Genomic DNA, 23,846 nt, shown 5'->3' with positions numbered 1-23,846 from the left:
GCTTTTGATCTGGGCTGAATGTACATGGTATTAAGGAGGTGTTATGATATTTTCTTGACAATATAAAAACAAAAAAGCAAAATGAGGTACACTCTAATCAAAACATTTGCGAGTCTCTCTCTTAGGTAATGAGGAGGTCAGGTAACCAGACACAGACCGTGGTGGTGCCCTCAGGAAGAAGAGCCCGTATAGGCTGACTAAGCTTTAGCTCGTCGGGACTTTATTCATTACCCTGGGAGAAGCTCCTTTCATTTCCAGGATGGCTTTGAAATTAGACGATGAAATTTACTTTTTTTTAAAAAAAATTTTGGTGAATGGTATTTTATTTAGTCATTTCTGTTTACAACTAAAACTCTAGGAATTTAAAATTAACATCCTTGCCCACGAGCTTCTTATAAACACCAGAAAAAGTTTCAGCCTTGTGTTCCACATCACGTGGTTCTGCAGCACTTTATCTCAATAAACCTCTGTATTCACCTGGATTCTCTTGCCCACAGGTTCCCTTGGGGAGACTAAGTCCTCCCGGATCACATGTGCACAGCTGTCAGAGTGTGGTTTCTGGGACACTTTTGCCCTATTTTTTTAAATATATTTTTATTGATTTCAGAGAGGAAGAGAGAGGGTGAGAGAGATGGAAACATCGATGAGAGAGAATCATTGATCAGCTGCCTCCTGCACGTCCCCTACTGGGGATCGAGCCCGCAACCCAGGCATGTGCCCTTGACCAGAATTGAACCCGGGACCCTTCAGTTTGCAGGCTGATGCTCTATCCACTGAGCCAACCCAGCTTAAGGCTTTTTTTTTTTTTTTGTACAGTTTTTTCGAGTTGGCTTAGGCAGAATTCTTCTCTGAGCATTAGAGACAATGTGCTTCCCACTGAACCTTTTTCCAAATACTTATCAGACTTGTTTTTTTTAAGACAGATTTCAGTTGAGGACTGAGAACAAAGGTCATAATAGCTTTCTGACCCCCATTAACTCCCATTTCCTTGGCCGCTGTTATATTCAGCTCCCTGAGCTGGGCCTTCGGGCCTGAACGCATCTCCAGCTACAGGAGTGCCTACGAGACGCTGCACGAGAACTCGCCTGGCTTTCGGGCTTCACAGTCTTCATGCTCTACCTGAGCATGTCCTCCTTGTTAGCACTGGCCAGCAAAGATGATACTCTATTTTTATAATTTCTTCAACGATGGGTTGGATATAATGAGTTATTAAAGTATTAAAATTTCAGCCAATGAGATTACAGTTCAGTTCATAACCCGTTTCATCAACCTTGCCTCTTTAATATCATTCAAATGTATTCTACCCTCCCCACCTTCACTGCATAATCTCTGTCCAGGCTTCTATAGTTACCTACTTGGTTTACTGACACTGATCTCCTAGTATCTACATAGCAGCTATATAGAGAACAGCAGCATTTTTTAAAATGCAAATGTTCAGTTGGAGTGTAAAGTCTTCCTCTGTACTAAGAAGTAGAAATTATTTATAGATGAAAGAAACAAGAGAGGGATGAACTATCCTTGAGAGAGAACAAAAAAAGTGTAACATTGTGAGCGGCTGGGTGTGGTGTGGGAAAGAGGGTTCAGGAAAAGCACCGACACCGGAAAATCTAGTTGGAAGAGACCTCAGGGCATCTTTATAGGTTGGACGGATGGGGCTTGTTAAGAGAAGCAGGAAAAGTAAGTGAGGCGACTTCAGGAAGGGCCTTGTGAGCCATGGAAGGAGTTGGACTTTTATCCTAACACGGTGGTTCTTAAACTTTAATGTGCATTCAGACCACGTGGGGCTCTTGTTACAATGCAGACTTATTCACTGGGTTTAGAACAGAGCTTGCTTTTCTTCTGTGGTTCAAATGGAGGGGGTTTTTTTGTTTGTTTTTGTGTGTGTGTGTTTTTACATTTTAGTACTTAGGACCAATCAATAAAATTAACTCCTCTGAGTTTGGTGTTATGCACCCAAGGAACCACACCCGTTCAGACGGCAGTTGGATGTTCTCGTTGGAACACAGCCAGGTTTCAAAGCAGGCTACGCTCTGTTGTCACTTTGGCCAGAGCAGTTCAGTCACCAGGAAAAATGACTGCTGTGTGAGACTCTCAGATCCGGTTTCACATTCTTTCATAGGTAAAACCTGGCTAGACTGAAGGGCAGCTTTGAAGTCCTACATCAGCTGGAGATGTGCGACATAAGGGAGGATGAGGGGGAAGACTTAATGACCAGATGAAGGCATGCCTATGAATGAAAAACTCTTGCACATGAGCTGGCAAAGCTGATTGCTGACCAGCTACCTCAGTTCTAAGCAGCCCATTCCCGGACAATCTGTCTGTTTGCCACATGGAACGTTTAGCTCTCCATGTGATACTAAACGCTGGTGAGTCTGAGGATAAAGCATTGGGGAGCAGGATTCATTGCGCTTCTTCATTCTCGTCCTTTATTTTAATGAGTCATAAACGGTTTCACTTGTCGGATGCCAGTATTGGTTTTACAAGCGAATGATGGGATGGAGAATAGGTCTGTAAGGCAGCTAATGGTTTTTCTCAGGTCAGTGTGTCCTAAACCAGCCTCTATTTCCTTCTAATGTCGTTTATTTACGTGCCCAACGCTCCCCAAATAAGGCTTATTTTTCACTAATTTTGTAATTAGACTTCAGCATCTGGCAGCTGCAAGCGAATGCAGTTACAGCCAAGAATCTCTTAAGTTTCTCCTGATTTTTATCTTTCTGCTGTGACATTGTTCAATTAGACTCTGAGTAAGTAAAGGATTATGACAAAGCATCTAGTTCAAAATTACTTTCTTACTTTCTAATCTCACTGATATTGACAAACTTTTTTCCTTTATTTTGTAAAGTTAATTTTTTGACAGTTCTTTCGTGGTACAGTGGGATAATTAATTGGAAGTACAACATTGCTGACTACCAAAACAAGTTTTTCTAACTATCACATTTGTGAAAATTCAGTTACCACATATGGGTTTGTCTTCATAGATCAATTTTTTCAAATGCTTTTATTTTGGAAAGATGATGTCCACAGTGGAAATTTCTTAGAGAATATCTAGTTTTTGGATTCTACAGTCCCCATATTTCTCTTAAGAACTGTTTTAGAAAGGTTCTTTGACCTTGATCAGAACCAACTATGGGTAGAGACAGGATAAATCTTCTGCAAAGTCAGAGCTTTGCAGCTTTCTTCATCATGAGAATCACTTGGGGTGCTCATTAAAAATAACACTTTTTTTTTCTTTAATGTATCAGGAATGATATAATGAGAATGTTCGGGAGAGAAATCTAGTGTGTTGAGGTACTCCAGAGAAACAAAACAAATATGATATGTAAGTGGAGGTGAGGGGAGGGAATGTATGTATGTGGAAATTTATGAGAAATTTGCTTACATAACTATGTGGGACTTTTCTGCCTCCAATATACCATCTGCAAGCTGGAGAGCCAGGAAAGCTTGTGGTATAATTTAGTTGGAGTCTGAAGGCCTGAGAACCAGAGCAGCTGATGCTGTAAATCCCAGTCTGAGGAGCAGAGATTAGATTAGATGAGATGCAATGTCCCAGCTCAATCAGTGAGGTAGGAAATGGGGCCAATTCCTCCTTCCTCTACTTTTTGTTCAACAGATTGGATGATGCCCACCCACACTGGGGCAGGAACTCTACTTAATTGACTCTGCTGGTTTCATCTGGAAACATTCTCACGGCCACTCCCAGAAATAATGTTAACCTAAACACCCATGGCTCACTCAAGTTGACAGAAAATTAACCATCACAAGTCCACCTCTTGTCAACCTGGTACCCATCCACATCTTAAACCACACTTCATCACCAAATAAAGACAACAACGTGGTCATAATTCTGCCAATCATAAGACAAATATGCTGTATCCAACAAAAATGCACTACATTCTTCCCCAGAAGAGTTGAAGTCCTTAAGTTATGTTTACTCTTCTCCATGATATCCCATGACTTCATGCTGGGGCTCTTGATTCAAACAGGAAAGAATTCAAGAACAAGTGTGAGAGTGAAAGCAAGTTTTATTCGGGTGAAGAAAAGCAGGCTGGGACTCAGGTTCCTGGCAACAAGATCAGAGGTTGAGTCACCTGCTGCCCCCCTGGTTACAAGTCTCACAGGGCACCACTGTGACAGTGAAAGTATACATCCAGGTGGATGTGAGCGATCTGGTGAGTTGCTTGTGGGGTCAGTCAGTTCTTGGGGTTTCATGTGTTTCCAAGGAGGCTTTGTTTCTGAATTTTGTGGTGCCAAATTCTGACTGCTTTCTAGTTGGGAGGGGTCTTGTCCCTAATATGGTCTTCCCAGGAGTGTAATGGCATTTGCATCCCTTGACCTTCCTTCTATGTGTGGTGTCAGTTTTCATTATAATGATGGTATAATGAGCTTTGGGGTCAGTCTCTGGTCAATTTTTCCTCCATCTTGGATTGATCCGGTGTTCGCCAGTCCTTGTTGTTGTTGACTTCTGTGACCACTGCAGGGGTTTCCTGCCAGAGCTGTTTTCCATACGATCATGGGTGGAGGTGGGGGCTGTGATGAAAGGACCTAGAGGTTTATTGGCCTGATGATGTCTACTCCTACTTCCTCATTCCACTTGTCAGGGGTTTTCCCTCATTCTTTCTATCCTGCCTCAATACTATGATGTTAAATCGACAGTACTAAAATACTATAATATAAAATCATGTATCTCTTGTTACCTAATAAGGAGAGAAAAAAAATATGTGTGTGTGCTCATGTATGTATCCAATAGGAATTGGTCACATTATTATGGAGGCTGAGAAGTCTCAGGATCCATAAGCTGGAGGCCCAGGAAAGCCAATGGTATAATTCAGTAAGCGTTTCTATGCTTGAGAAGTAGGGGAGCCTCTGGTGTGAATCCTAGTTCTAAAACAGGAAAAATGAGAAAATGAGGTGTCCCAGCTCAATCATGGAGCAGGAAAGCAGGGAGGGAATTCCTCCTCCTCCAGCCTTTTGTTCTGTTCAGGTCCTCCGTGGGTTAGTGATGCCCAACCATTTCTGGGAGGCCAGTCTACTGAGTCTTCTGATTCAAATGCTAATGTCACCTGGGAACAACCTCATAGACACACCTAGAAACAATGTTTATCTGGGTACTCCATGGCCCACTCAAGCTGACACAAAAAATTAATCTTGACACCTAGAAATGTCTGGTTTTAAGTAACCTCATCAGGTGAGTCCTCTGTGCACACAAAATTGGGGATTACTGCTTTATATTATTGGTAGGCACCAAATTTGATGTTATATTGTATAAAAGTTCAGTAAAATGTTATTCCAAATATACACATTCTAGAAAATTAATGTGATTATAAATTCTTGAGAAACAAAATGTTTGGACATTTAATCTTACAAGATTCATTTGACTACTTTATAAAGTATACAACAGGATGTTCTAGAGAATGTAGTAGATAAAAAAAATAACCAATTTATTATTATTGTTATTTTGCCATTTTAGGATTTGCTATAATGTAAATTATTGGAAAACTTACCAGCAGGTGGTAGTACTGTTTAACAAATATACCCTTAGATCATAAAACAAGCAATTGTGAATAAAAAATTGGCTGCAAGTACAGCAATATTTAAATATGTCAGAATATTGGATTGTGATTCAGAAAACTTGACTCTGAGTGCCAGTTATGTTACTTGTTGGCCTCATCATTTTGCAAAAATAATTTTGTCTCAGTGTTTAAATAACATTGTAAGTAAAGTCGGGATAATAACTGTCCTTACTTGTGTTGTTTTAAAGGTAGAAACAGAATGATTGTGAAATCAAGAGAAGTGTAGAATGCTGGGTAAATGCAGATGTCATTTCTCCTTTCCCCCTCTTGTTATCCAGGCATTTATTTTAAGATGTTTTCTTACTATCAACAGTGGTGGTCATCATGTTGGACCTCAAAAGGATGATACTCATATGGTCAATGATTTCCCATTGTTCATATGTCCAACTGTGTTTTGACTTTTCAATTCTATTTCGTTTTCATGTGGTGTAAGATGCCAAAACCCTACATTTGTTGGGTCTGAGGAAAAGTAGCTTTAGCCTCTGAATACATTCCTGTGCATAACTGTTGCTTGTCTTTGCATGACCGTGGGCTAGAGAGAAGAGAAACCTAACAACTTCAAGGATTATTTTAAAAGAAGTAGCATCTATATGCACTGGCATATTTAAAAGTATAAGGAGTGTAGTGAGCCAGTAGTTCACCTTTATTGAGTATTTATTATGTGCAGGGAAGTGTACTAACCACTAATAAAATGCAAATATATAGAACCCGGGACTCTTAAAAATGAATTTCTATTCTTTGTGGTAGTTTTTTTTGTTGTTTCATTTGCAGGTATTGATTGATCACATTCAATAGACTGCACACTTTACTAGGTGCTGGGAATACAAGACATGTAATGTTTAAAGTTACAGACCACCTATAAACAAGAGCAAACAGGTGTAATACAGAAGGCCGGAGATAGGCCATGAAAGGGAATGCACAGCCGGGTGGCTACTTAAATTAAAGCTCACCTGGGGAAGAGAGGTTCCAGGAGGAAACACCTATGACAGCAGGCATTTGATGTGGGTGCAGAAGAGTATAATAGAGTATAGGCTTTGGAGCCAGAATGATCTGGAAAAAATATTAAAACTAAGAAGAATTTGGAGTAATCAGCATGTTTACAAAATTGACAGCTTCTTTATATGTTAATTATAACTAGTTAGAAAATGTTAGATAAAACCTATTCACAACAGCAATAAACTAGTAAGATGGTGAGATATAAATTTAACAATATAAATGAACAGGTCTTATGTATTTGAAAGTTTAAAAACAGAATGATATTTTAATAAATATAATGAGTTCACTGTTTTTAGACAGTAAATTGGTGTTCTAGAGACTGCAACGCTCTAAATCATGTAAATTCAATATTGTGACAAAGAGAATAAAGTGATTGTAACTTCAACTAACGAGAAAAACACTCAGAAAAGGCAGAAAACTTAAGAAAAAGGAGAATTGAAAGCCCACTTATATTACTTATATTACTGTAAGATTTATATTTCATAAAGTTTCACTACAGGAGATCATTGTATTACACTTTCTGAGAATATACATAGATCAGTGTATAAAAGAAAGGAAGCTAAATTATAAAATAAACCAACACAGATGTGAAAATTTAGTAGTATATGATGATAGTGGAAAACCTGTGTAGTTGAGAAAAAGCTGAAATTCTACCTCAGACATTCTACTGAACACACAACATACACACATACCCTATGTCCTATAAGATAACAAATTTAAAAGTAAAACAAACAACAAACTGTTCCTTGGGAAGTATGGACTTTTTTTCTATAATATTATTATGATGAAGCCTCAGGCACAAAATGCATACTCCATACATTTAAAAAATGATACATTTGACCACATGAAAATGTAAACGTTCTCGATGATAAAAATATTAGTCAAAATAAAGTACCAACCTGAGAAAGATATTTACAACCCCTAATGCAAAGTCCAGTTTTCTTATTGAGAATTGTGTTCATTGTATTCACATCTTCACCTCATTTCAGCATCTCTGAAATGAGGGTGTCCAGAAGCTTCCAAGTGTCATCTATAGAAACAGAAGGCTGTGAGAGGAGAAGGAAAGGGGAGGGGAGGTTGGGGTATGAGATTCCTTTAGCAACATGCCTGCAGCTGGAGTCAAGAGCAGGCTAGTTCTATTTAATGTCAACAACATTAAATATCAGCTTAATAGCCCAGCCCTGGAGGCTTTTAGTTCTTTGAGGAACTGATTAAAAGAAATACTTCAATACCAGCCCTCTGGTTGCACAGAAGACACCGTTATATGGAAAACCATGAACACGGAGGACTCTGTTGCAAGGATTCTGAAGAGTCAGACATTGGAGAAGTGTGGTTTAGTTCCTGTCTATATGTTAGAGAGTGAAACATGACAAAAATATCTGCCGACTTAAGTGTAAAAGGATCATTTAAGATATTCAAATTAAAAATTATAGTTGATTTAAAAAAGCACTGTTTCTTAACTTAAAGAACAGATTTTTTTGTTACAATTAATGATGTCTTAGATTTGATGAAATGTGGAATATAATGAGCTTCTACAAATCAATGAAAGATAAACAATCCTAATTCACATTTAAATATAAATGGCACTAAAAATGAATAGATATTAATGGTTTGAAAATTAAAACAAAAATGAAATGCCATTTCACCTATCAGATTCACCAAAGATCCACATATATTGTGGGTGAGGGTATAAACAGACATCCTCAAAGTTTTGCTGGTGGGTTAACTAACAAATTTGATTAAGTTCTATCAAAATTAGGAACACACATTTTGACAAGAAATGCAGTATTACAAAATTATCCAAAGATATGTTCATACAGATACAGCCCCAGAAAGAGGGCCCCTGCCTTGTTTTTCATTGTAAAAGCATTTTTACGTTAATGGCTGGTGGGATCAATTATGGGACTTCAAGCAATGTAATACCATTTAGTCCTTTCCAGTGAGGCCGATGTTTGTGAGTTAACAGAGAAATATTTTCAAAGTATATTTTTGGCAAAAAGAGATCAGGTTCAGAACAGTGTCTATGCATATATAAAGTATGCTTTCATCTGTGGAGAAGAACAAATCAAATATATATTCACACAAACACACATTTTAGAGGAATATGCCAGTGACAGTATTATTTTTCAATCAAAACGCTAGTTCCAAAAAAAGAACAGACAAAAGGTTATGTGACATTTTGGACTTTTAAAACCTTTTGCACTCGGATGTCGAGTGTGACTCGACACGGTTAGCATTAGAATAAAGGAATCGAGAAAAAAAGCAAGCGAGTGCAAAGGGTTAAGTCAGTAGCCTCCAGCAGCTTTTGGTCCATGTACACAGGGACTCAGATCTGGATGATGAAACTGACATCTATTACCTTGGGCCTGTGTAAGGTCTTTTGTTTTCTTGGTGTGTGCATCATGCGAAGAAAATCCCACCCCCCTGCCTTTGCAATGACTTCGTCTATTTCAGCCAAAGGTGGCTGCCGTGCTCGGTGCTCTAATCGTTAATAGGTATGTCAGGGACTTTTCTGTTGAAAGATGCAGTTCTGGTTTTATGCTTTGGCCTGGTTTTCCTCTCTGCATGAGCTCTCTCTTTGGAAATATGTCGTGGGGTTCCACCCCTGAAAGACAGATATTTCTATTTTGTCCTCCCTGTGCTCTCATACGTGTTGCTGTTAGGGATTGCCGGGGAAAGCAATATTGTCGCTGCGGCCGGAACGTGTCCTTTCTTTTTGGTGGCTGTCAGGACAAGCACTGTTGTTTTTGCTCTTGCCTGAGTTGAATGACTTATGACTAAACTATTTAATTTTGGGAACACTTGACATTTTTTATCTGTCATCCATCCACCCTTTGGAATTACTCTGCTTGGTAGATTGAAATACGGTTTCATTCCCCTGCAGATATTTTCACTTTTCCTTGTCAAGGAAATACAGGCCTGGGGTCACCCACGGGAGTCATCTGAGCGGCAAGCAGATGGCTTTCAGAGGCAGGCACCACCAGGACACGCCAGGAACGTCTGTGGGGAACCATGTCCCTGCTAGCATTAAATTCTGACAAAATAACTTTTCTTTTTCTTATACATTTTACTTTTGTCGTAATGGTAAAACTAACCAAACAATCCTAGCAGTATCTTACCTTCCTTAGAAAGAAAGTTGTATCTATAAGAAACCCAAAGAAATAATAAAAATTTACTATTGTCATGAATTATAGGTGATTTTGTGGGACTATGATAAAAGTCCTGCTTTAATTTCAGTTCTTTAGCTAAAAGCATTTCAAAATTTCTATTTACAATGGAACATTTTTGTCCTAACACTTCAGGATAGGTTCCTCCTTTCGTGAATGCAAGGGAGTTAAACCTCAGCAGCCTTTGTAACATTCTGACAGTGAAATTGGTAAATGAATCTGATGTTATCGATACTTAAGGCTGGTAAAGAAATCTTGGTTACCCAGTAATCAATGAGACAAAGCCTGTCTGTGACTTGACCAGACACAGATTTACTGTTTTACTTCCCAATATTGTCAGGAGCGTGTCTCTGGCCTTGAAGCTTAATGCCGAAAGAGGATCTGACGCACTGCAAGAGTTGGTTCATCATGATGAGTAGGTACTGGAATGAAAGCAGCTGTTCTCTTAAACTGAGCTAAAAGTAAGTGTTAAGAAATCTGGCTTTGTTATTGGGCCTGTTGAGCTGTGCTCCCTGGTGTCCAGAAATCGGTCCCGAATTAATCATCTTGATCCTAGCAAACTTCTGAGGCAATGTTCAAAGAACAAAATTCGGATTTTATTAAGCCCAGGCAGAGACTGGAAAATGGGAGTAAGTAGGGAAAAGACACATATTTGGATTAATTGGGGCCTGTATTAATAGCATTGAGTGAATGGGCCAAATGACTTGTATTCTCTGAGATTTACTAATATGACGTTAATCTATAGGAAACAGAGATTGTTGTAGGACTTCTTGGGTTCCCACTAATGGTGCTATTTAGAAAAGACAACCTCTTTGAAAAAGACCATAAAGCCTAGCAGTTAACATGCAGTCAGGAAAAATATGTTCCCTAAGGATATGAAAGACCTGTGTTTTTCTGTGTTAGATTTTGATGTAATGTATGCTTTCCTTTCCAAAATGAATGGTTTATTCATCTATATAAACTTTCATTACCTAATGCTGCTGTAAGAGGAATAAGTAATATCTAAGTTCAGCAGCTATTTTCTTTGTTGTAACATTGGGATTATTTTGTTCTCTTACTCAGCTTAGAGAATAGGCTCTGTCTAGTCTGTTTTGTTTATCATCTTGGAACTTCAAAGACTAGATCTAAAAAGCATAGCTAGCCAATTGCTTCACTGTTTTCCTACTCCTAAAACTAACTCACTGTCTGTCTCTGTCATTCCCTCCCTCTCATTGGGCACGCAGACATGATTCAAGAGACTTAGATATGTTTCTAGCTATATCATGTGAACAATATTGGACGATCAGTTTTGTGTTCTTTGGATCTATTGCACTGCAGGGATAATGACTTTTAACTAAAGCAAGGTATTTGAGGGTAACATATGAAATCTCACTAGAGAGGAAACTGTGTAGAGAAAGATTCACTTGAAATTTTACATTTATCAGGATAACATTATGATCATTTTTTCCTTTATAGATGTCATGTCCTAAGAAAAACAGCAGATAAATACCCTAAGTCTTTTTGTAATTGACCTATTATTTTTTGGTTGTGAACCACATTTAGCAGTATATCTGGCACTAGGAAGTAACTTTTAAAGTGGTAAAGAGCATGTGCGTAAGAAGCTGGGTTTTATGAGTTCTTAAGCTATGCTTCGCCTCTGGGGATCTGGGATAAAATAATAGGTAGGTCCAGTAGTTAAGAAGAGAAGTGCTTTCTAAGTAATAGGACCCACAGAAGCCATATAGAATAGAAATACCAGAAATCAACTTTACAGACAAATTTTAGCCTATTGATAAGTTTGGCTTTTTTCCCTTCCTGCTGTTTTTAAGGTAGATAGAATACAAGGAATCCAATAAAAATTCAAAACTAAAAAGCAAAAGTTTGCACTGACTAGTAAGCTATAATTGAATGGTCAATGGTGACTGGTTGTTTGCTCTCAAACTTCACAGCAAATGACAGTTCTGATAGTTTCTTAGTCGTTAACCTGTTAAAGCTCATTCTGGAATTTTTAAAAACAGATTTCTTTGGTTTAACTTTTCTTCTCTAGTAAATTAAAGGGCTATATATGTCCTTAGACCTACTATCGTTTTGTAGAGTGTAAATGCTTATCTATTACAGAAATGGCATAACATCTACAGAAATTCCTCGATTTCCTAGATATAAAAATCTAAGAATGATCAGTTTTAACAATAAGACTTTCTATATAATATATGTATGTTTATTTATTCTGAAACTACACACAATGTTTAGATATAGATGCCTCCTGGGGGAAGAAAATCTCAACTTTGGAGGTAGGAGAAAAGAAAAATCCCAGTTCTGGGCTAAGGGGAAACTGCACTGCTAGCCTCTGTTTAGAACGTTTTATGGGGAAGGACGTCCGGCCAGGTGTTCACTATGCTCCAGGCAAAGACGAGCTGTAACTGTAAAACCCCAGTGTTTGTGATATCCTGAAGAGCGTCTGCCGGGGGTGGACCAACCTATGGTTTGGAGGGGTTGTCAAAACTTAGGTCTCAGGACCTTATTAACTTTTAAGAGTGTAAAAAAAAGGACCCCAAAGAGCTTACTTTGGAAGATTTTAGAAGACACAGGGTCCACAAGCATATTTTCCATTCGCTGTCAGGATGATGATGGCAAGAGAGGCTCTGGAGGATTTCACTGTGCAGTCGTGAAAGAAGGACAGTAGCAAAGGCAGTAACATCTCAGTGCTTACCTTACAATAGCTTGGCCTGGTGAACCTCCAGGGGTCCCAAAAGGCACTGAGAACCCATGCTCGAAGCATTGTCTGGAGAAAGAAAGTTTGAACAAAGAGAACTGACCTTACTGAGTTTAACAATATGGTTTACTGTACTCATTGGGAAAATGTTTCGTGTGTGGAAAAAGGTGTTACATTCACCTTATGACAACTGTGTGTGAGTGTAATTTTTTTTTTTTTTTTGAAAGGCTAAGAAAGCACATCTCACAGGGGTAGGGGGTCCTGAGTAGACCAGACTTTCGTCTCCTGAGTACCAGGCCACTTCCTAGCTACAGTCTCCTGCTGACTCCCACTGAGGTGGTGGCATTATTCTATACTCAGGAATCAAATTAGGGGGGTGGGTGAATTACAGGGCTTGAGGAGAAATCCAGATGCCCAGGCCGGAAGTTCCTCTGAAGGTTCAGGAACCAGAACCTCTTGCAGAGGGGTGGCGACTTGCACAGGAAAGATGAGGAACAGGAGTTCCCTCTGACAGAAAGGTAAAAGCTAGGAAGGGGAGTTTTCCATAATTGCTTTTCCTTTTCACTCCCAAAAATGTCACATTTAGCATACAGTTTTAAAGATATCGCCTCCCTCCTACACATATCTTTGTTATAATACATTGTAGATATTCCTGATTTTTCAGTAAAGTGGAGGTTTCAATATGTAGAGAATAAAGTTCAGGTGAGAGAGAAGGGGCAGCATCGTCAACTTTCCCTTCCGCTGAGGTCAGCTGGCCGACACGGCACAGTGTCCAGGACAGCCAGCTTGGCTTTCCTTTGAACTCTGTCCGTCAAGGGGACAGTGCACAGACACAGAGCTGACAGCAGAGGAGGTGGTGGGGAGCGGTTATGGGGATAACTGGAGAGTGTGAGACTAACCCACTTCCCTTTTCAAATACACCAGAGGAGGGTGACCCCTAAAATTGCTTTCACTGTCATTCTCCTTTAAAAGTGACTTCCTTAGACATAGCTTGGCAGTTGCAAATCAGTATCATCTTTTGGCCTTTAACGCAGATCTGAGACTCACAATCTTGAACGATATAAAAATTTAGCATGTTGGCTTTGAAGGGATTTCTCTTGCGTCTAATTTTCAATTGACTGTCCTTTTTCACCTGCCAAAATGCTTTCTTGTCTCTCAATTATAGATTTAAATGGCAAGTAAATTTGTTCAGTTTCTATGCTAATAAGAGAAAGAACAGAACTACTGATCAAACTATTTTTAAAACTCTTCTCTAATCTCTAACCTGTGATTTATTTCTCAGGAACTGGCCTCTATTTTTGGCTAAAGGCAATGTGATAAAAATCAAATCTTACATTAAAAAATTATGTATAAAGCGCCTGGCTGCGTGGCTCAGTTGGTTGGAGCGTTGTCCCATACACCAAAAGGCTGCAGGTTCCATCTCTTGTTGTGGTGTGTACAAGAGGCAACTGATCGATGTTTCTCTCTGCCTTCCTCTCTCTAAAAAAAATAAAAACGTATCATTGGGTGAGTTTAGATGTTGTATATCTATCTCCTTTCATAAGGATAGATATCCTAATACTTAATAAAAAGTTATTTTATATTTAAGGATATAAATCTTTAATTTAAAAGTATATTAATAAAACACATTATAGATTAAATATATTGACACGTCCTTGTTAATTAAGAGTGTCTATAAATAGCACTGCTGGCAGGTAATATTACATACCACATTCTATGCAACCATTCAAGTCTTCATCTCCCCAAAAATTTAATTACAGATCCAGCTGGCATTCGAAGCAAGTACTATAGCCACATCTGCCTAATGCATTTTATTGCAGCTATTCATCTTTTTTATAGGATGTTGTAAAATATGATAAAAATAAGGCATTCTTTATTTTTGTAACTAAGTTATAATTATTTTGCTATTTCAGTGGGCATAAAATTTAACAATTCCCCTGTATACAGAGTTCCAATTTTAATTAGTGCTATTTCAGGTTACTGTTAGATCTCTTTTTTCATAGCTTCACTCTGTTGGTACAGTCTTTTACTTCTTCAGTATGGGATATGAATAAGTGAGAACATTCCTTTTCTCTCCCCTTCTTTCTAGTGTTTCAAAGCAGGAGTTAATCATAAAATAATGGACTACTAACATTATAAAATACTAGAGGTCTGTCTGGTGCACGAAACTCGTGCACTCGGTGTGGAGGGGCAGTCCCTAAGCCTGGCCTGCGCCCTCTTGTAGTCAGTCGGGGAGCCCTCAAGTGATGTCTGACTGATGGCTTAAGCTGCTCCGGCAGTCTGACATCCTTAGCACCAGCGCTGCTGTGCCCGCCAGCCGTGAGTCCAGCTTCTGGCTGAGCGGCACTCCCCTGGTGGTCAGTGTGTGTCATAGCGACTTATTGTTCCACTGTTCAGTCGGTTTGCATATTAGCCTTTTATTCTATAGTATTTTAATGTGTCAAGACAATTTAAAACTTCAAGTCCTTTTTCAATTGAGATATAGTATAAATGAAATATACTTAAGGATACATAGGTGTCAGTATCAGGAAACATAATGAAACTACTGTATGATAGTATCATATTCATCACCCATTATTAACATTCTTCATCAACTCATAGTACTTAGTGCTGACATTCAGCACTTCCCTTATTTTCACCATATTACATACAAAGCTTTTGCTGTGAGATTTTAGTTAAGTAATCAGGAAACCAAGCCAAAAGCAGTTCTACTTTTCCTCAGAAGGAGAAATAACAAAGTCAGAGATATATCAAAAAAGAAAAACTTACTCTTCATGTATCCTCTAAAGCAGTTTAAGATAACTTTTCCTCCTATAAAGACAAAAATATCACACAATGTTTAAAGTTTTTTCACTGTTCTTTGAGAGAAAAGTGGAAAGGAGAAATGAAACATTAGCAGAGCAACTATAAATCATTAATACTGTGTTAATATTTCATTGAAGTATTCCTATAATTTGGACTTGTCTATAGAGTTATCAGCAAAAAAAAAAAAATCTCATGAAGTTTTTGTGCTATAGAGTTATCAGCAAAAAAAAAAAAAATCTCATGAAGTTTTTGTGCATAACCTAACCATAATTGTTCAGAACTAATAAATTAAATATAGACTTGTGTCAAATAAAAAGGTTTTTAGATGAAACCTTTAGCAATAATTGTAGAAGGTTTGTGAAAAGAAAACTTTGGGGAAATTTTTTAATGTGTGATCAAGCTGGCTAAGATTAAAAATGGATTTAATTTTGAAAATGGTTTTAATATCAAAAGTAAGCTGGTGCAGATTTAGAGTTTGTTCCTCTTTCTGTTAAAAGGATGAAGTTTTTTGGACTGTGGGTCTGCTCCTGATAAGATATTGTAACAAGTTTTCTGCCTAGAAAGCAAAGATTCTATCTCTTATCAGAATAACTTCCTGGGTTTTATGTGGTCTTAATCAGGCCTTTGATTACTTAAGAAAACTGAATCCTTTCCATAGGAAAAGTTAGCCTTTTGTATTCAGAATGCTCTAGTTCACTTTCATGTAAAGGCAGCAGCAACAAAATGAAGCCCATTCTCCTTCTGTACAAACGACCCCTCACTGCCAGACTTTTGCTGTCCAGACGTCCTTGTGACGTGGCAGCGGTCTGCTCCTGGATCAGGGAAACTAAGATGGGTAAACAATGGTTGTACATTAAATGAATAGACAGTCAGGCCTGAGAACCCCAAGACGGCTGCTTGCTTCTTCCAGGGCCCTGGCAAATCTCACTTTTTCAGTTTTGGCATTCTTTCATGTACCAAAGGGCATGTAAGCTGGACTTCATTCAACTGCCACTCAGTATGGGTTATCAGTACCCTCTTGCTGTTGGGTGTACATTTTCTGGAAGGGTTGACGCTCTCCCCTGCCAGAAAATAGGCTAAGGCTATTGCCTTCACAGTGACAAACTGTGAGAAACTGTTTCCTACTTGGGGTATGCCTCAAGGCTATTTACATAGCCCCACCACATGCCAAGGGATGGTGGCTTGGGACTTTTTTTCCCTCCCAGCCTCTGATTGTGGGCTCATTACATTGAGGACATGTTAACCTATGAAGATTTGCCTCTGCTGCAGAACACCTTGCAGCCTCGCTGAACCACCTACAACAGTGAGGGTGGGCAGTAAATCCACAGGAAATTCAAGGACCAGGCACCACACTAACGTTCTTGGGAGTCATATGGTCAGGTAAGACCCACATTGTCCCTGAGTCCATCACAGACAAACTACAAGCCTATCATTACCACAAAATGCGAAAGAGGTGCCGGCTCCTGTGGGAATTTGGGGGGACTGGTGAGTATTTATACCCCATTTAGCATAATACCTTCAGCCATTCTATCACCTGGTTTAAAAGGGCCATATATGGGGCTGGGGAGCCAAACAACAGACTGCCTGTGAAAATGCTGGTCAAATAGATTAAAGCCCTTGGAATTCCCCAGGTGGGGTTAACATTTGAATCAGATATTTCAGTCACTCAGAAAGGCATGGGCTGGGCATTATGGCAAAAAAATAGCAAAAAAAGAGGATATCCCTTGGATTTTGTTCCCTATTGTGGAAGGGGGCAGAAATCAGTTACACTCACTAGAACTGCAATTCCTGGCAGTGTATAGATAGTGCTAACACAGGCGGAGCCTCTTACCAAAGAGAAGCCAGTTACGGAAGAACTTCCCTTCCCAACAAGAACTGGACTGATGCCAAAACTGGTTTAGCTCAGTGGATAGAGCGTCGGCCTGCGGACTGAAAGGTCCCAGGTTCGATTCCAGTCAAGGGCATGTACCTTGGTTGCGGGCACATCCCCAGTGGGGGGTGTGCAGGAGGCAGCTGATTGATGTTTCTCTCTATCCCTCTCTCTTCCTCTTAAAAAATCAATAAAATATATATTTTTTTAAAAAGAACTGGACTGACAACATGTTCCACTGACCTGCATCTGCCACGGCTCAGACTCCTATGCTGACCAAATGGCGAGTATTCCTACAGCATAAGCGTATACTACCCTCCAAATACTGCTGCTCCCATCCCTGTGTCAACCCCTGCAACCTGCAAAAAGAACAGGAAAACTTCCAGCTGGGACCTGGTACACCAACGGCTCAGCTGAGGTAATCCAGCTACCCGGATGGCAGTTTCAGCCCAACCATCCACTGACACTACCTGGGCTGCTCTAAGAGCTGTCTGGTTGGTGATCATACCTGAACCTTGGCCACTGATCCTGTATACTGCCAGTTGGCTTATGGCTTAGACAGTAGACACAGAGGAGTGAATAATTATGAACAAGCATTTATGGAGACGGTCGATGTAGAAACGTATTTGGACTCACGTGAAGAGTCTGAGGCAGACCTTGTTTTCCATGTCCCTGTCCAGGAGGTGTCTGTACCTCCAGGAGGCAGATGACTTGGCAAAAATACATGCATTAGCAACTGACCTGTCAGTTGACCCTGTAGACTGGGTACACCAGAAGAGTGGACATCACAGTGCTGCCTTTAAAATATAGTGACTGGTCAATAGAGTTACTGAATGGAGATTCCATTCCTATATAACACACAGGCGACTGGGTTGGTACAATGGAAAAGGGTGTCCTCAAACAGCAAAGTTATGAACGGGAAAACCTACTTGGGCCGGGTGGACAGACGTGCTTTCCCAAACATTAACACATTGAATAACAACCCTGTGGGGCGCACTGCTCCCCATGTCAGGCTGGGAACTCAGCCAGAGGCACTCAGGAGGGAAAAGGTGTAGAAAACAAAGGACGTAGCAATAGACCCGATGTTTGCCATGGGCCAACACACTATCAAGGCACCAAATCCTAACGGAGACACTTACTGGAATCTGTAAAGGGACTTCCCACTGGGATGGGTCAGGTGCTTCATGCTCCTGAATGGGAAGAACTGCTCAGTCTCTGGTGGGACCCATGGAAACATGCTATATGTAAACCAGTTCATGCCACATTAAAAGAGGAGAGAAGGTAAGGGCCCTGGCCTAGCCTATTCTTCCCGTTACCTACCCGGCTCACGCCAAAAAAAAAAAAAAAAAAATCACTTCCCCTGGCCAGATTTCCATGGCTGCAGCCATGTTAACATCTAAGATTATGGTGCAAATAAAATTATGACCCTACTAAATATTTAGCTTTCTGATCTTAGATTTATTTCTAGTGTTCCTGTGCCACATCCGAACTGAATGTTGTGTTTTTATACCATACTAGAAGCCCGATGCACAAAGATTCATGCTAGAATGGGCTTTCCTTTCCCTGGCTGCCAGCACCTCCTTTCAGCTCAGGCCCTGGAGCCACCTCTTTCCACTCCAGCCCCCTTTCTCCAACGCTGCCAGACCCTTACCCCTGAGAGACCGAGGGTAAGGCAGAACTGTGTCGTTGCCATGGTGACGATGCAAGCGTCCCGCCCCTGTCATCCAGTGGCTGAGTTATGCAAACTAACCTCCATCTTTGTTGGGTTAATTTGCATATCACTCCTGATTGGCTGGTGGTGTAGCGGAGGTACAGTCAATTTACATGTTTGTCTATTATTAGGTAAGATAAGTCTGCTAATATTGCTTCTCTGTTAGCACATAATGAAAACTCAAATGCTTTAAGTGATCTGACCCCAAGCCTAGGTGAGCTACTAAATCACTGGTTTGGGGCCTAGAAGTCATGATGGGGGGAAATGTCACTAATACCTGGACTGCTTCTTTTAATTTTTCTCTTTTCTGTCTCTGTCTGTACTGTTGAAGCAGATTGTGTCTCCAATATGGTCAATTGGTGACTAAGCAAGCTACTTCCCTGCTACTGAAGCCCCTTGCTGACCACTCAGAGCACCTGGCGGCAGAGAGGAACAAGTGAGATTGTAAGAGCCAGTCCCAAGGGGGTGGATGTGAAGGAGACTGTTTTATGATATGATCGCTCTCTGTCCCAAAGCTGGACCTGGGCCAGAACAGAGGTTGCTTTTCACAGACCCTCCTTAGAGACAGAATGAATAGCAGTTATGATCAGACAAACATAAATCAGCACCTCTCCCTGGCCTCCTCCTGTGTGCCAGTTCCTGGAATAAGCTGTTGTTGTCCTGACCTGGTGAAGCAAGTCAAGATATTTTCTCTACCTGGTAGTATCCATGACAATCCCTTTACCCTACAAAATTCCTGGATCTCTGTGATGCTTGGCAGGAACCAATTTCATCTTGCAGCTGCCCAAGACACACTTTGTATGTACGTTTCCCTTAATAAGCCCCATTACTTACCAGGCTGCAGTGGCCAGCCTCTTTCTTCAGTCTTTCAGTTTGGGGTATTTTCCCTGGGTCTTCTTGCACAAACCAGGGCCCCGGGCTGTCTTGTGGATGGAAGACTTTGGGTATATCAGGAGCTGGAACAGCATGCCTGCATCAGTGGCGACCTGGGTCTGGTGATCTGTTCCCGTGACAATTTTCCCTACAAAGCGGGGAGAGAGGGTATGGAAGAACAAGGCTAGAAGTGTAACCAAATGGTGCAAGTTTATCAGAGTGGAAAGTGACAAACACACCAAGATCTGTGCCCTCCTAAACATTAGTCATGCTATGCTTGATGGCTCTCTGGAAGCCTGCGAACAATTATTAAATCCATGACTTTTATTAATTCAGCACATCCACGGTATTATTATAGCTTAAATGTATTGTCAGCCTCACAATAGTTCTGGCTCAAGTGGAATAGAAAGCAAAAAGATACATTTATCAAGAAATTATGCCGTCCCTTTTATAGCCTTACATTGGAAAAACTGATAAATTGTAGTGTTTATAATATAATAATGTCTATTGAATTTAGTGTCTATTTAATTGAAGCTAATGAGATCCCGATGGCATTTGTTGGTATATTCACAAACCTCCTCTCAATAACACTAAAGGTCCCCAGAATGGGTTTACATTTGAGCTCAAGACAGCTGTCCTAGGAGGGCTGAATGTGGATTTATTTTGGTTTCTCTGCACTGTAGTGGCAGCCCATCAACAGTTCTAGAATGTTCCTATCCTATTATGTTACATGTCTGCTATTCACGTGAGAGGTGGAGATAGTGCTACAAACAAATCATAGCCTTGCCAGGACCCGCATTTTGGGCCCAGTCCCCCAGAATAAGCAACTTCTTGTATTCTCTTCACACCATCCATGCCCCAACTACTATCCCCAAACCCACCTTGACATCTGAGGGATACTATGCTAATTTTAGAATAAACAACCACTAAGATTGTATAATATGCAGTATTAAGCATAGAAGTAAAAAGGGCACCCACATTTTAAACTACAGTTTCAACAAGTATATCATATAAGTGAAATGTTCCATAACATAGGAAAGTACTTGATATTGATTTCACTTACTTTTCACCTATATCTGCAGGGGTCTTAGGGAACAAACGAGGGAGGGAATAAGAGGGAATTTTCTTTTAGATTTGAGTAAGACACTCAAATGTTACAATGAGCTTAACATTAATACACACACCCTGTATAAGCCAACTTGTTTATGTCTACAACATAGACCACTAGAAGGAAAGGCCACAAAAGAATAGTTCACTGGTTAGAGGGATTGTAAGCAGTTTTAATTTGGTGCTATTCTATAATTTCTAGTTATCAGATTGAGAAAAAGTACATTATTTAATACCCACTAGAATTTTGGATCAAAATGGATTCAAATGTGTGGCTACAGAGTAGCAGGGACCAGGGAAATGCAGATGACAAGCTTTGTTCCAGATAAAGGATTAGAGCTGACTGTGGAAGACCTGGGGGTGGGAAAGGACAGAAATTGCTAAAGTGAAATGACAAACTCTAACCTGAAGGCCCATTAGAGACAGACAGGACCTGGGACACATTCCAAGTGTTCAACTGGCCTGGGAAGGATCTCCATGTCAACCAGTTGGCTTCTGCACTTGTTGCAGCCATTGGTGAGGTAGGACAGGGCCCAGTAGGTGTCTGAGAGAGCCTCTCTGTCTTGGTGCTGGAAAAGAATGGATATTTGTTTCATGTTTTTCACAAGGGTATGGTACAGGTTCTTGTTTTGGCCCAGTGATCCCACTTCTAGAATAGATCCTAAGAAACAAGAAACACCAACTACAAAGAATATATGCACCCCTATGTTCACAGCAGCACAATTTACAATAGCCAAGATTTGGAAACAGCCCAATTGCCCATCAGCAGATGAGTGGATTAAAAAGCTGTGGTACATCTACACAATGGAATATTATGCGGCTGTAAAAAAGAAAACTCTCACCATTTGCAACAGCATGGATGGAGAGCATCATGCTAAGTGAAATAATCCAGTCAGAGAAAGGTAAGTATCACATGATCTCACTCATATGTGGAATTTAATGAACAACATAAACTGATGAACAAAAACAGATCCAGAGACATAGAAGCATGGAACAGACTGATGAATTTCAGAGGGAAGGCAGGGGATTGGGGAGTGGGTGAGGAGTGATCAACCAGTGAACTTATATGCATAGCCCATGGACACAGATGATAGAGTGGTGAAGGCCTGGGAGGGGTGTGTGCAGGGTAGAGGGGGTCAATAAGAAAATCAAAAAAAGCAAAGGGGCCGAAACCGGTTTGGCTCAGTGGATAGAGTGTCGGCCTGTGGACTGAAGGGTCCCGGGTCCGATTCTGGTCAGGAGCATGTGCCTTGGTTGGAGGCACATCCCCAGTGGGGGGGTTGCGGGAGGCGGCTGATTGATGTTTCTCTCTCATTGATGTTTCTAACTCCCCCTCTCCCTTCCTCTCTGTAAAAAATCAATAAAAATATATTTTTTTAAAAAGCAAAGGGGACATTTGTAATACTTTCAACAATAAAGATCAATTTTAAAAAGTAAAATATACTTATTTTATATCCTGTGTTTGCTAATCCTAATATCTGAAGTCTTTGGAGGTCTAATCATACTGTTTGTTTCTGCCGTCTCTGAACCTGAAATCGCTATTGGGCTGAACTTAATTTGTCATAATCCTGAGAGACCCAATTGAGTTTTTCACCAGAAAGCATTGTATTTATATTGAGGCAGGAATCTGGGAGCTTCCAACCATGCAACACTAACTCCTCAGCGTGTGCTTTTCTGGGCGACACAGGGACTAGAGCATTGGTCCCAAATACATGAGGCTAATCTTAAGTTCTTAAGGACATTGTAGAGGAGACATTTAGTCTCACTTTTGAATGAACTAGCCTTTTCTTATATTGTGTGGGCATTTTGCCTCTGACAAAAAAACAAATAGGCCACTGGAGCTCATTTCCAGCTATGAACCTGTAAATAAAAGAAATCTGTTTGGCAATTCCTGGCTTCCTGGATGGCCTGGAACATGGGTCTGGATCTGAGGCATTTGTACCATTGATTATTTCTTGCAAAATATGACTGATCTGCAAGAAGATAAACATTCAGGTCAGAGTCTCTGCAAAAAGGGACCATGAAAGTCATCTAGTCTAGCCATCTATCTGATTAGAACAGGCTGGCTTGGACAGCATGTCCCAATCTTCATGCTGGTCTATACTATTATGGGAGGAAAGAACATCTGGTGGTCTCATAGATCTCACATATGCATACACCCTGCATGAGAGGTAATTCCTAACATCATTTAGATCCCCAGCACCATTTTATTTTATGCAGTAAAGACATGCTTGTAAATAACAGCAAAAAAAATGGCAGAATAAAGACCTGCAAAAATTCTGTCCTCTATAAAAGCAACAAGAAAGCTGATAAACAGTCAGAATCAACTCTTTCAGAACTCTAGAAACTAACCAAAGGCTTGCAGCAATTTTGTTTTATTTAAACCAAAAAGAGTTTATTCAAGAAAAATATCTAAATCTCAAGAACAGTTAGTCTTATGGGAGCTCCCTTGTAGATAACTATTAGCTGATTTCTCAACAGAAACTTTGCAGGCCAGAAATGTATCAGCAAGAAATATAAAGGATAAAAAGCAAGAACCTACAATTGAAATTACCCAGCAAAGCTATCATTTATAATTATAGGACAGATAAAGTGCTTCCCAGACAAAAAAAAGCTAAAGGAGTTCATCACCACCAAACCAGTATTACAAGAAATGTTTAAGGGTCTTCTTTTCAAAGAAGAAAAAAGATTAAAAATGTGAATAAAATAGCAATAAATACTTATCTATCAACAATTATTTTAAATGCAAGTGGATTAAATGCTCCAACCAAAAGTTATGCAGAGACTGAATGAATAACAAAACAAGACCCTTACATATGCTGTCTCTAAGAGACTCACTTCAGATCAAAAGACATACACAGACTGAAAGTAAAGGGATGTAAAACAATATTTTATAACAATGGAAACAAACAACAAAAAAGCTGGCATAGGAATATTTATGCCAGACAAAATAGACTATGCTAAATTTTTAATGCAATTAAGGGACCACTGGGGCAACATCAAGTGTACCAACATTTGCATCAAAGTGGTCTCAGAAGGAAATGGTAGGGAGAAA

The 23,846-nt window shown here is 39.9% G+C and overlaps 1 pseudogene; it reads right to left on the bottom strand.

The window, feature by feature from the left end:
- Nucleotides 1-346: 346 nt before the first annotated feature.
- On the bottom strand, nt 347-5,896 carry LOC103286214 (40S ribosomal protein S7-like; annotated as a pseudogene).
- Between the last annotated feature and the right edge of the window lie 17,950 nt (nt 5,897-23,846).

The sequence above is a fragment of the Eptesicus fuscus genome, chromosome 4, assembly GCF_027574615.1.
Source record: "Eptesicus fuscus isolate TK198812 chromosome 4, DD_ASM_mEF_20220401, whole genome shotgun sequence".
Taxonomy (NCBI): domain Eukaryota; kingdom Metazoa; phylum Chordata; class Mammalia; order Chiroptera; family Vespertilionidae; genus Eptesicus; species Eptesicus fuscus.
Note: the sequence above shows the minus strand (reverse complement) of the source record. Positions and strands in the feature narration are given on the sequence as shown.